This window comes from Ovis canadensis, chromosome 5 (assembly GCF_042477335.2).
Source record: "Ovis canadensis isolate MfBH-ARS-UI-01 breed Bighorn chromosome 5, ARS-UI_OviCan_v2, whole genome shotgun sequence".
Classification (NCBI taxonomy): Eukaryota; Metazoa; Chordata; class Mammalia; order Artiodactyla; family Bovidae; genus Ovis; species Ovis canadensis.
In genome coordinates this window covers 68763590-68773062 of record NC_091249.1, presented here as the reverse complement: position 1 = coordinate 68773062, position 9473 = coordinate 68763590, and the positions used below count along the sequence as shown (strand labels likewise).

Here is a 9473-nt window from a genome sequence, read left to right as displayed (position 1 = left end):
TGGCCAATTAGAACACCTAATTTAGAACAGTTAGTCAAAAAAAGAGATCTGGTCCTCCAAACAGGTCTAATCAGTGCTGGTTTTATTCTTTATTTAGACTTAACTTTTTTTTTTCTTTCTTTCTAATTGAAGGATAATTGCTTTACAATATTGTGTTGCTTTCTGCCATGTATCAACATGCATCAGCCATAGTAGACTTAACTCTTATGTCTTTAGAAGTGAAATCAATCAGAAGGTAAGGTTATAAGGGAATAATCTTTCAATGTTGCTGTATAGTTGCTCAGTTATGTCTGACTCTATGACTCAATTAACTGTGCAGGTTCCTTTGTCCATGGAATTCTCCAGACAAGAACACTGGAGTGGGTTTCCATTTCCTTCTCCAGGAGACCTTCCCGGATCAGGGACTGAAAGCACATCTCCTATATTGGCAGGGAGATTATGAGCCACCAGGAAAGCCTTGTAAACTCCTATACATTCTTCTTTAGAATAAAGCAGACTTTTACTGCTCACAAGGTTATTTGGGAGGTGCAAATTTTTTCCCTTGTATTCCCCCATTCAATCTGGGCTGCCACAATCAGACAGAAAGCATGAGGACACATTTTTCTTGCATCTGTAGTGGAAGCCCTAGCAAACACAGTGTTTGTTTTAATATAATGGATGCAGGTACAGAGAAGGAGAGGGTTCTTGGAATTATGACATGTATAAATGTGGAGCAGCTTATACTGTCCATACAGTGGTGAGGCAAGATCTAAAGAATAGAATAACCTAGTGAAGCTAAAGTCACTCAGTAGTGTCCAACTCTTTGCAAATACAGTCCATGGAACTCTCCAGGCCAGAATATTGGAGTGGGTAGCCGTTCCCTTCTCCATGGAATCTTCCTAACCCAGGCCTCCCACATTGCGGGCAGATTCTTTACCAGCTGAGCCACAGGGAAGCCCAGAATAACCTAAGGGGGAAATAAAGAAAAGGGCAGGGACCAATGGCATCACTTGACCCTCCATCTCCTATGTTACCTAAAGCCAGGACTACTGCATTGATTTCCCTTTACCACCATTAGTTCCCCACCGCCCTACTTTATACCTTTGTGCATAAAGAAGTTTGAAGTGGACTTTGTCACATGAAAATATTCTGGTTAATCTTTTATGTCTATAAACTAGAATATATATTTAGAATTTTTAAGCATATTATTTTGTTTTTCCTTATAATGTCAACACAATTTTCCTAGTAATGTCTATCTATCCAGTACTTTGGCCACCTCATATGAGGAGTTGACTCATTGGAAAAGACTCTGATGCTGGCAGGGATTGGGGGCAGGAGGAGAAGGGGACGACCGAGGATGAGATGGCTGGATGGCATCACTGACTCAATGGACGTGAGTCTGAGCGAACTCCCGGAGTTGGTGATGGACAGGGAGGCCTGGCGTGCTGTGATTCATGGGGTCACAAAGAGTCGGACATGAGTGAGCAACTGAACTGAACTGAATTGATCTATCATATATCTATACAAACACACACTTTATTTTTATAAGATCCTACACATTGGAAAAAGAAAGGTAAAACTCAGTCACTTTGAAGTATGTTCTTGATATCTATTTGTTATCATATGGCATAATCACACTCTTCAATGACAAAACTTGATGTCTCTTGAATTCTTATCATGAAAGCTTTCGGTATCTTATCTAGTCAATACCTCTTCATCATTCACTTACCCTTCCTCCATAATTGAAATTAGGTTTTCTAAAAATTCAGTGGAGCTATCCAATATTTTAGTTAATTTTGGATCTCTCCTCTATTAAAAGACTTATAAGAAGATAGTCTTTAAGCTGAAGGTTGCCTAAGTCATTCACTGAACATGAGACAGATTATTAGGACAATTTCCAGTAAGAATAATTTCCTATGATTCTTCAGCAATTTTTTTTTTCTTTTTGTTATGCTGTCAAATGAATTGCCTTTGTTTTTCAATCTGCCTGTTTGTCAATAGCTAGGCACACTGAGATTACCATGACAGAGGAAGTGGATATTGAGAAATACAGGGTCCCAGAACCTAATTTGCTCTGCTAGCAAGAGCCATATTCTAGATTCAAATCTAAATCACGAGTCTCTAAATACCATGCTGTCTTCATTTAAGCACTTGTTCTTTAAGCTGATCCATATGCAAGGGTTATGATGATATTTTTTTAGAAAACTAGTTTCTATTACATCAAAAATAATGAAAATAACTGGATAATTTATATCTCCTATTGTTTTCAAACTTGAAGAGATATTATTATGATAATATCCTAATGATCATGAAAGATGCATTTTTTGTCTGAGATTCAACCTAGAAAAGATCAAGTTTAGGTATTATTTCTTGGGAGTTGGGAGAAGGAAGAAAGCTTCCCTTTTTCCCAGGACATGGAACTTGGTACAGCTCTTTCTCGTGTCTTCTGTTATGACGTTTTAATTTTTTCAGTGTAACCCTGGTCAGTTGGGTTTTTCAAGCTACCCTTTGTATTAGAAGCCACTTTGATTCCCAGCCATGTCTCTACAATATAACTGTTTTGAGAAATACATGAATTAGCTCTGAAACTATAAATATATTCCCCCTCTCCCTGGGTAGATTGGTTGAACTTCAACTCTGGAGGCATGCTTGATCTAACTTTATCTTTTATTGTTTATTAATATCTCTGTTCTGTGATCTCAAGTCACCCCCACTGCCTGTGTGCTGCACAGTAACACAGTGGAGTTTGGGGCCAGAGCTGAGCTCACCGGGTGGTCAGTGGCCTGACAATAGCATCAAAGTCTCTTTACTCTCAGTGAAAGCAAAGCAAATCTATCACAGGCTACATTCCTTTCAGGTCAACAGGATGGAAAAACCTTCCTGTCCTTTGTCATTTCCAGCCTCTTCCATGTTACACCTTAAATAAATCTGTTTTGATGTCTCTGGCTTGTGACCTCCTGCCATCTGTTGAAGAACAAGGTGGTGTAGGGGGAGTTTGGCCAGTCTTATGGCAGGAAGAGGTCACATAAATCTCAGTGGGGAATATCACCAACCTGACTCCTTTCCAAACGCCTCAAAAATGGTGATTGATTATCTGTAGTAAATCGCTATGTATTTACTCTCTAAGGGTATTTGACATATCACAAAAGTTCAATTGATTTTCCCCTTCAAATTACTTTACCAAGGTATTTGAATTTGAAATTTGAATATAAAATTCTTGCCTTAGGCTCCTTCCTAGATCCTAAGGTGGAAAAAAAAAAGTACAAAATTCTGTTTTGAGTTATATCAGAAATTATAATTATTTTAAATCGCTTTGCTATCATTGAAGTGAAGTGAAGTGAAGTCACTCCGTTGTGTCCGACTCTTTGCGACCCCATAGACTGTAGCCTACTACGCTCCTCCGTCCATGGGATTTTCCAGGCAAGAATACTGGAGTGGGGTGCCATTGCCTTCTCCAGGGGATCTTCCTGACCCAGGGATCGAACCCGGGTCTCCCGCACTGCAGGCAGACGCTTCACCGTCGGCCACTAGGGAAGTGCTAGTGGACTTGCTACCATTACACTGAAACAATTATTTAATCTTCTTTTGCATGCAAGTAGAGAGAAAAAACTTGAGTGTGTATAATATATGTGTGTGTTTTGCTACTCCACCGTCCATTCAGTTTTCTTAAGTAACAGTGCCTGCATTATAAATCTGGGGTCCATCACTCCTCTATTCTGATTCTATGTGGCTCAGCTCATGTTGACTACATCTTGCTTTCCCAGAAGAGGAAAATGATCCAGGTGTGGCCTATCAGGGCACTATATCTTCCCCAACCCCCAGGACTATCTCTGGGCAGGGCAGGTGATCAAAGTAGGCCAATGGCATTCCATCCCTGGACTTATGGTTTAAAGTGAAGTTCCTCACTTTCCACTGGGATTACTGAGCTGGTAGAATACAAATCTGGAGATGACGCTATTTACTTTACCATACCAAAGAGAAAATCTTCCTGAAAATAAGCAAATATGAAAGAAAGCAAAACTGTTAGATGGATCTGATTGTACCCCTTGATCTAGCTTTGCCTAAAAGCTTGAACTTCTCAATTACATAAGCAAAATACTAACTCTCTCTCTCTCTCCTCTAAGCTGGTTTCAACTGAGTTTCTGTCACCTTCAACTGAAATGTCCTACTGTAACAGTTGGAATAAATGTTGATAAAATTATTTACCACGGTAATTCAGCAATATTTTAAAAAATCTAATTTTAATATATGATGGAGAAATATTTTTAAGAAGGAATCATAATAAAGATGAAAGCTGATTTCTGAAACAAAAGCAGCTTCTCTTTTTTTAATTGAAGGATGATTGCTTTACAGAATTTTGTTGTTTCCTATCAAATCAACATGAACCAGTCATAGATATACATATGTTTGCTCCCTTTTGAATCTCCCTCTCATCTCCCTCCACTTCCCATCCCTTTAGCTTGATATAGAGTCCCTGTTTGAGTTCCCTGAGTCATATAGCAAATTACCATTCGCTATGTGTTTTACATATGGTATTGTAAGTTTCCATGTAACTCTCTCCATACACCTCACCAAATCCTCCCCCAACCTTGAGTCCATAAGTCTGTTCTCTGTTTCTCCACTGCTGCCCTCCAAATAAATTCATTAGTACTATTAGATTCCATATATATGTGTTAGTATATATTTCTCTTTCTCTTTCTGACTTACTTCATTCTGTATAATAGGCTCTAGGTTCATTCACCTCATTAGAACTGATTCAAATATGTTCTTTTTTATTGAGTACATGGCAAAATAGATGGGGAAACAATGACAGACTTTATTTTCTTGGGCTCCAAAATCACTGAAGATGGTGACTGCAGCCATGAAATTAAAAGACACTTGCTCCTTGGGAAAAAGACAGCATATTAAAAAGCAGAGACATTATTTGCCAACAAAGATCCATCTTGTCAAAGCTATGGCTTTTCCAGAAGTCATGTATGGATGTGAGAGTTGGACCATAAAGAAAATTGAGCACTGAAGAATTGATGTGTTTGAACTATGGTGTTGGAGAAGACTCTTGAGAGTCCCTTATACTCCAAGGGGATCAAACCAGTCAACCCTAAAGGAAATCAGTCCTTAATATTCATTGGAAGCACAAAGATTAAAGGCAGGAGAAGGGGATGATAGAGAATGAGATGGTTGAATGGCATCACCAACTTGATGGATATGAGTTTGAGCAAGTTCCAGGAGTTGGTGATGGACAGGGAAGACTGGAATGCTGCAGTCCATGGGGTCACAGAGTTTGACATGACTAAGCAACTGAACTGAACTGGATATTTCATTTTTTATATGTACCACAGTTTCTTTATCCATTCATCTGTCAAATGGCATCTAGGTTGCTTCCATGTTCTTGCTATTGTAAATAGTGCTGCAATGAACATTGGGTTACGTGTCTTTTTCAATTTCGTTTTCCTCAGGGTACATGTCTAGGAGTGGGATTGCTATGTCATATGGTGGTTTTATTCCTAGTTTTTAAGGAATCTCCATACTGTCTTCCATAGTGGCTTTATCAGTTTATACTTCCACCAGCAGTGCAAGAGGGTTCCCATTTCTCCACACCCTCTCCAACATTTATTTCTTGTAATCTTTTTGATATTGGCCATTCTGACTGGTGTGAGGTGATATCTCATTGTAGTTTTCATTTAGATTTCTCTAATAATGAGCAATATTGAGCATCTTCTCATGTGTTTGTTAGCAACCTGTATGTCTTGTTTGGAGAAATGTCTGTTAAGGTCTTTTACCCAGTTTTTGATTGGGTTGTTTGTTTTTCTGTTATTGACTTATATGAGCTGCTTGCAAATTTTGAAATTAATCCTTTGTCAGTTGTTTTATTTGCCATTACTTTCTCCCATTCTGAGGGTTGTCTTTTCACACTGCTCATGGATTCTTTTGCTGTGCAAAAGCTTTTTATTTTAATTAGGTCCCACTTGTTTATTTTTGTTTTTACTTCCATTAGTGGAGGTGGGTCATAGAGGATCTTACTTTGATTTATGTCATTGAGTGTTCTGCTTATGTTTTCCTTTAAGCGTTTTACAGTTTCTGGTCTTACATTTAGGTATTTAATCCATTTTGAGTTTATCTTTGTGTATGGTATTAAGAAGTGTTCTAATTTCATTCTTTTACATGTAGCTGTCCAGTTTCCCAGCACCATTTATTGAAGAGGCTATCTTTGCCCGACTGTATATTCTTGCCTCCTTTGTCAAAAATAAGGCATCCCTGCACTGCACTGTGCTTAGTTGCTCAGTCACGTCTGACTCTTTGCAACTCAGTGGACTATAGCTTGTCAGGCTCCTCATCCATAGGGATTCTCGTGGCGAGAATACTGGAGTGGGTTGCAACGGCCTCATCCAGGGGATCATGCCAACCCAGGGATCAAACCCAGGTTTCCCACATTGTGGGCAGATTCTTTACTGTCTGAGCCACCAGAAAAGCCCTCAGTTCAGTCAGTTCCATCACTCAGTTATGTCTGACTCTGCTACCCTTGGACTGCAACATGAGTTGGATGTCTGGATGACATCCATGAGTTGGATGGTTGGCCATCCAACCATCTCACTTTCTGTCATCCAATTCTCCTCCTGCCTTCAGTCTTTCCCAGTATCAGGATCTTCTCCAATGAGTCAGTTCATCGCATCAGGTGGCCGAAGTATTGGAGTTTCAGCTTCAGCATCAGTCCTTCCAATAAACATTCAGGGCTGATTTCCTTTAGGATTGAATGGTTTGATCTCCTTGCAGTCCAGGGACTCTCAAGAGTCTTCTCCAACACCACAGTTTAAAAGCATCAATTCTTCGGTGCTCAGTTTTCTTTATAAGAGTGAAGTAAGCCAGAAAGAAAAACACCAATACAGTATACTAACACATATATATGGAATTTAGAAAGATGGTAATGATAACCCTGTATGCAAGACAGCAAAAGAGACACAGATGTATAGAACAGCCTTTTGGACTCTGTGGGAGAGGGAGAGGGTGCATTGATTTGGGAGAATGGAATTGAAACATGTATAATATCATATAAGAAACAAATCGCCAGTCTAGGTTCAATGCAGGATACAGGATGCTTGGGGCTGGTGCACTGGGATGACCCAGAGAGATGGTATGGAGAGGGAGGTGGGAGGGAGGTTCAGGATTGGGAACACATGTACACCCATGGCAGATTCATGTTGATATATGGCAAAACCAATACAGTATTGTAAAGTAAAATAAAGTAAAATTTTAAAAAAAATCCAATTCTCACATTCATACTTGACTACTGGAAAAAACCATAGCCTTGACTAGATGGACCTTTGTAGACAAAGTAATGTCTCTGCTTTTTAATATACTCTCTAGGTTGGTCATAGCTTTTCTTCCAAGGAGTAAGTGTCTTTTAATTTCATGGTTGAAATCACCATCTGCAGTGATTTTGAAGCCACAAAAAATAAAGTCTTTCACCATTTCCATTGTTTCCCCATCTATTTGCCATGAAGTGATGGGACCAGAATCCATGATTTTCATTTTTTGAATGCTGAGTTTTAAGCCAACTTTTTCACTCTCCTCTTTCACCTTCATCCAGAGGCTCTTTAGTTCTTCTTCATTTTCTGCCATAAGGGTGGTGTCATCTGCATATCTGAGGTTATCGATATTTCTCCTGGCAATGTTGATTCCAGCTTGTGCTTCATCCAGCCCAGCATTTCTCATTATGTACTCTGCATATAAGTTAAATAAGAAGGGTGACAATACACAGCCTTGATGTACCCCTTTCCCAATTTGGAACCAGAATGTTGTTCCATGTCCATTTCTAACTGTTGCTTCTTGACCCTGCATACAGATTTCTCAGGAGGCAGGTAAGGTGGTCTGTATTCTCATCTCTCTAAGAATTTTCCATAGTTTGCTGTGATCCACACAGTAAAAGGCTTTGGCATAGTCAATAAAGCAGAGGCAGATATTTTCTGGAGCTCTTGTGCTTCTTTGATGATCCCATGGATGTTGGCAATTTGATCTCTGGTTCCTCTGCCTTTTCTAAATCTAGCTTGAACATCTGGAAGTTCACAGTTCACATACTGTTGAAGTCTGGCTTGGAGAATCTTGAGCATTAATTTGCTGGCATGTGAGATGAGTGCAATTGTGCGGTAGTTTGAACATTCTTTGGCATTGCCTTTCTTTGGGATCGCAATGAAAACTGACCTTTTCCAGTACTGTGGCCACTGCTGAGTTTTCCAAATTTGCTGGTATGCTAAATGTAGCACTTTCCCATCATCATCTTTTAGGATTCAAAATAGCTCAACTGGAATTTCATCACCTCTACTAGCTTTCTTCACAGTGATGTTTCCTAAGGCCCACTTGACTTTGCATTCCAGGATGTCTGGCTTTAGTGACCACACCATCATGATTATCTGGGTCATTATGATCTTTTTTGTATAGTTCTGTGTATTCTTGACACCTCTTCTTAATATCTGCTGCTTCTGCTAGGTCCATACCATTTCTGTCCTTTGTTCTGTCCTTCTTTTAAAAAAAAATTAATTTTTTTATTTGTTTTGTCCTTCCTTGTATGAAATGTTCCCTTGGTATCTCTAATATTCTTGAAGAGATCACTAGTTTTTCCCATTCTATTGGTTTCTTCTATTTCTTTGCACTGATCACTGAGGAAGGCTTTCTTATTTCTCCTTTCTATTCTTTGGAACTCTGCATTCAAATGGATATGTGTTTCCTTTTCTCCTTTGCCTTTAGCTTCTCTTCTTCTCTCAGCTATTTGTAAGGCCTTCTCAGACAACCATTTTGCCTTTTTTGCATTTCTTTTTCTTGGGGATGGTCTTGATCCCTGCCTCCTGTACAATGTCACAAACCTCCATCCATAGTTTTCAGGCACTCTGTCTATCAGATCTATTCCCTTGAATCTATTCGTCACTCCCACTGTATAATCATAAGGGATTTGATTTAGGTCATACCAGAATGATCTAGTGGTTTTCCCTACTTTCTTCAGTTTTTGTCTGAATTGGCAATAAAGGGTTCATGATCTGAGTCACAGTCAGCTCCCAGTCTTGTTTTGCTGACTTTATAGAACTTCTCCATCTTTAGCTGCAAAGGATATTATCAATTTGATTCCAGTACTGTCCCTCTGGTGATGTCCACGTGTAGAGTCTTCTCTTGTGTTGTTGGATAAGGATTTCTGCTATGACCATTGCATTCACTTGGAAAAACTCTGTTAGCCTTTGACCTGCTTTGTTTGTTACTCCAAGGCCAAATTTGCCTGTTACTCCAGGTATCTCTTGACTTCCTACTTTTGCATTCTAGTCCCCCATAATAAAAAGGATATCATTTTGGGGTGTTAGTCATAGAAGGTCTTGTAGGTCTTCATAGAACCTTTTGACTTCAGCTTCTTCAGCATTACTGGTCGGGGCACAGACTTGGGTTAGTGTACTATTGAATGGTTTGCCTTGGAAACGAACAAAGATCTTTCTGCTGTTTTTGAGACTGCACCCAAG

General features: G+C 39.3%; 1 non-coding gene across 1 annotated transcript; it reads right to left on the bottom strand.

Moving 5' to 3' along the window:
- Window positions 1–539: 539 nt before the first annotated feature.
- Window positions 540–663, bottom strand: LOC138441911 (small nucleolar RNA SNORA31). Its single transcript, XR_011257479.1, has one exon. It is a non-coding gene; the product is annotated as a small nucleolar RNA SNORA31 (small nucleolar RNA).
- Window positions 664–9473: the final 8810 nt, after the last annotated feature.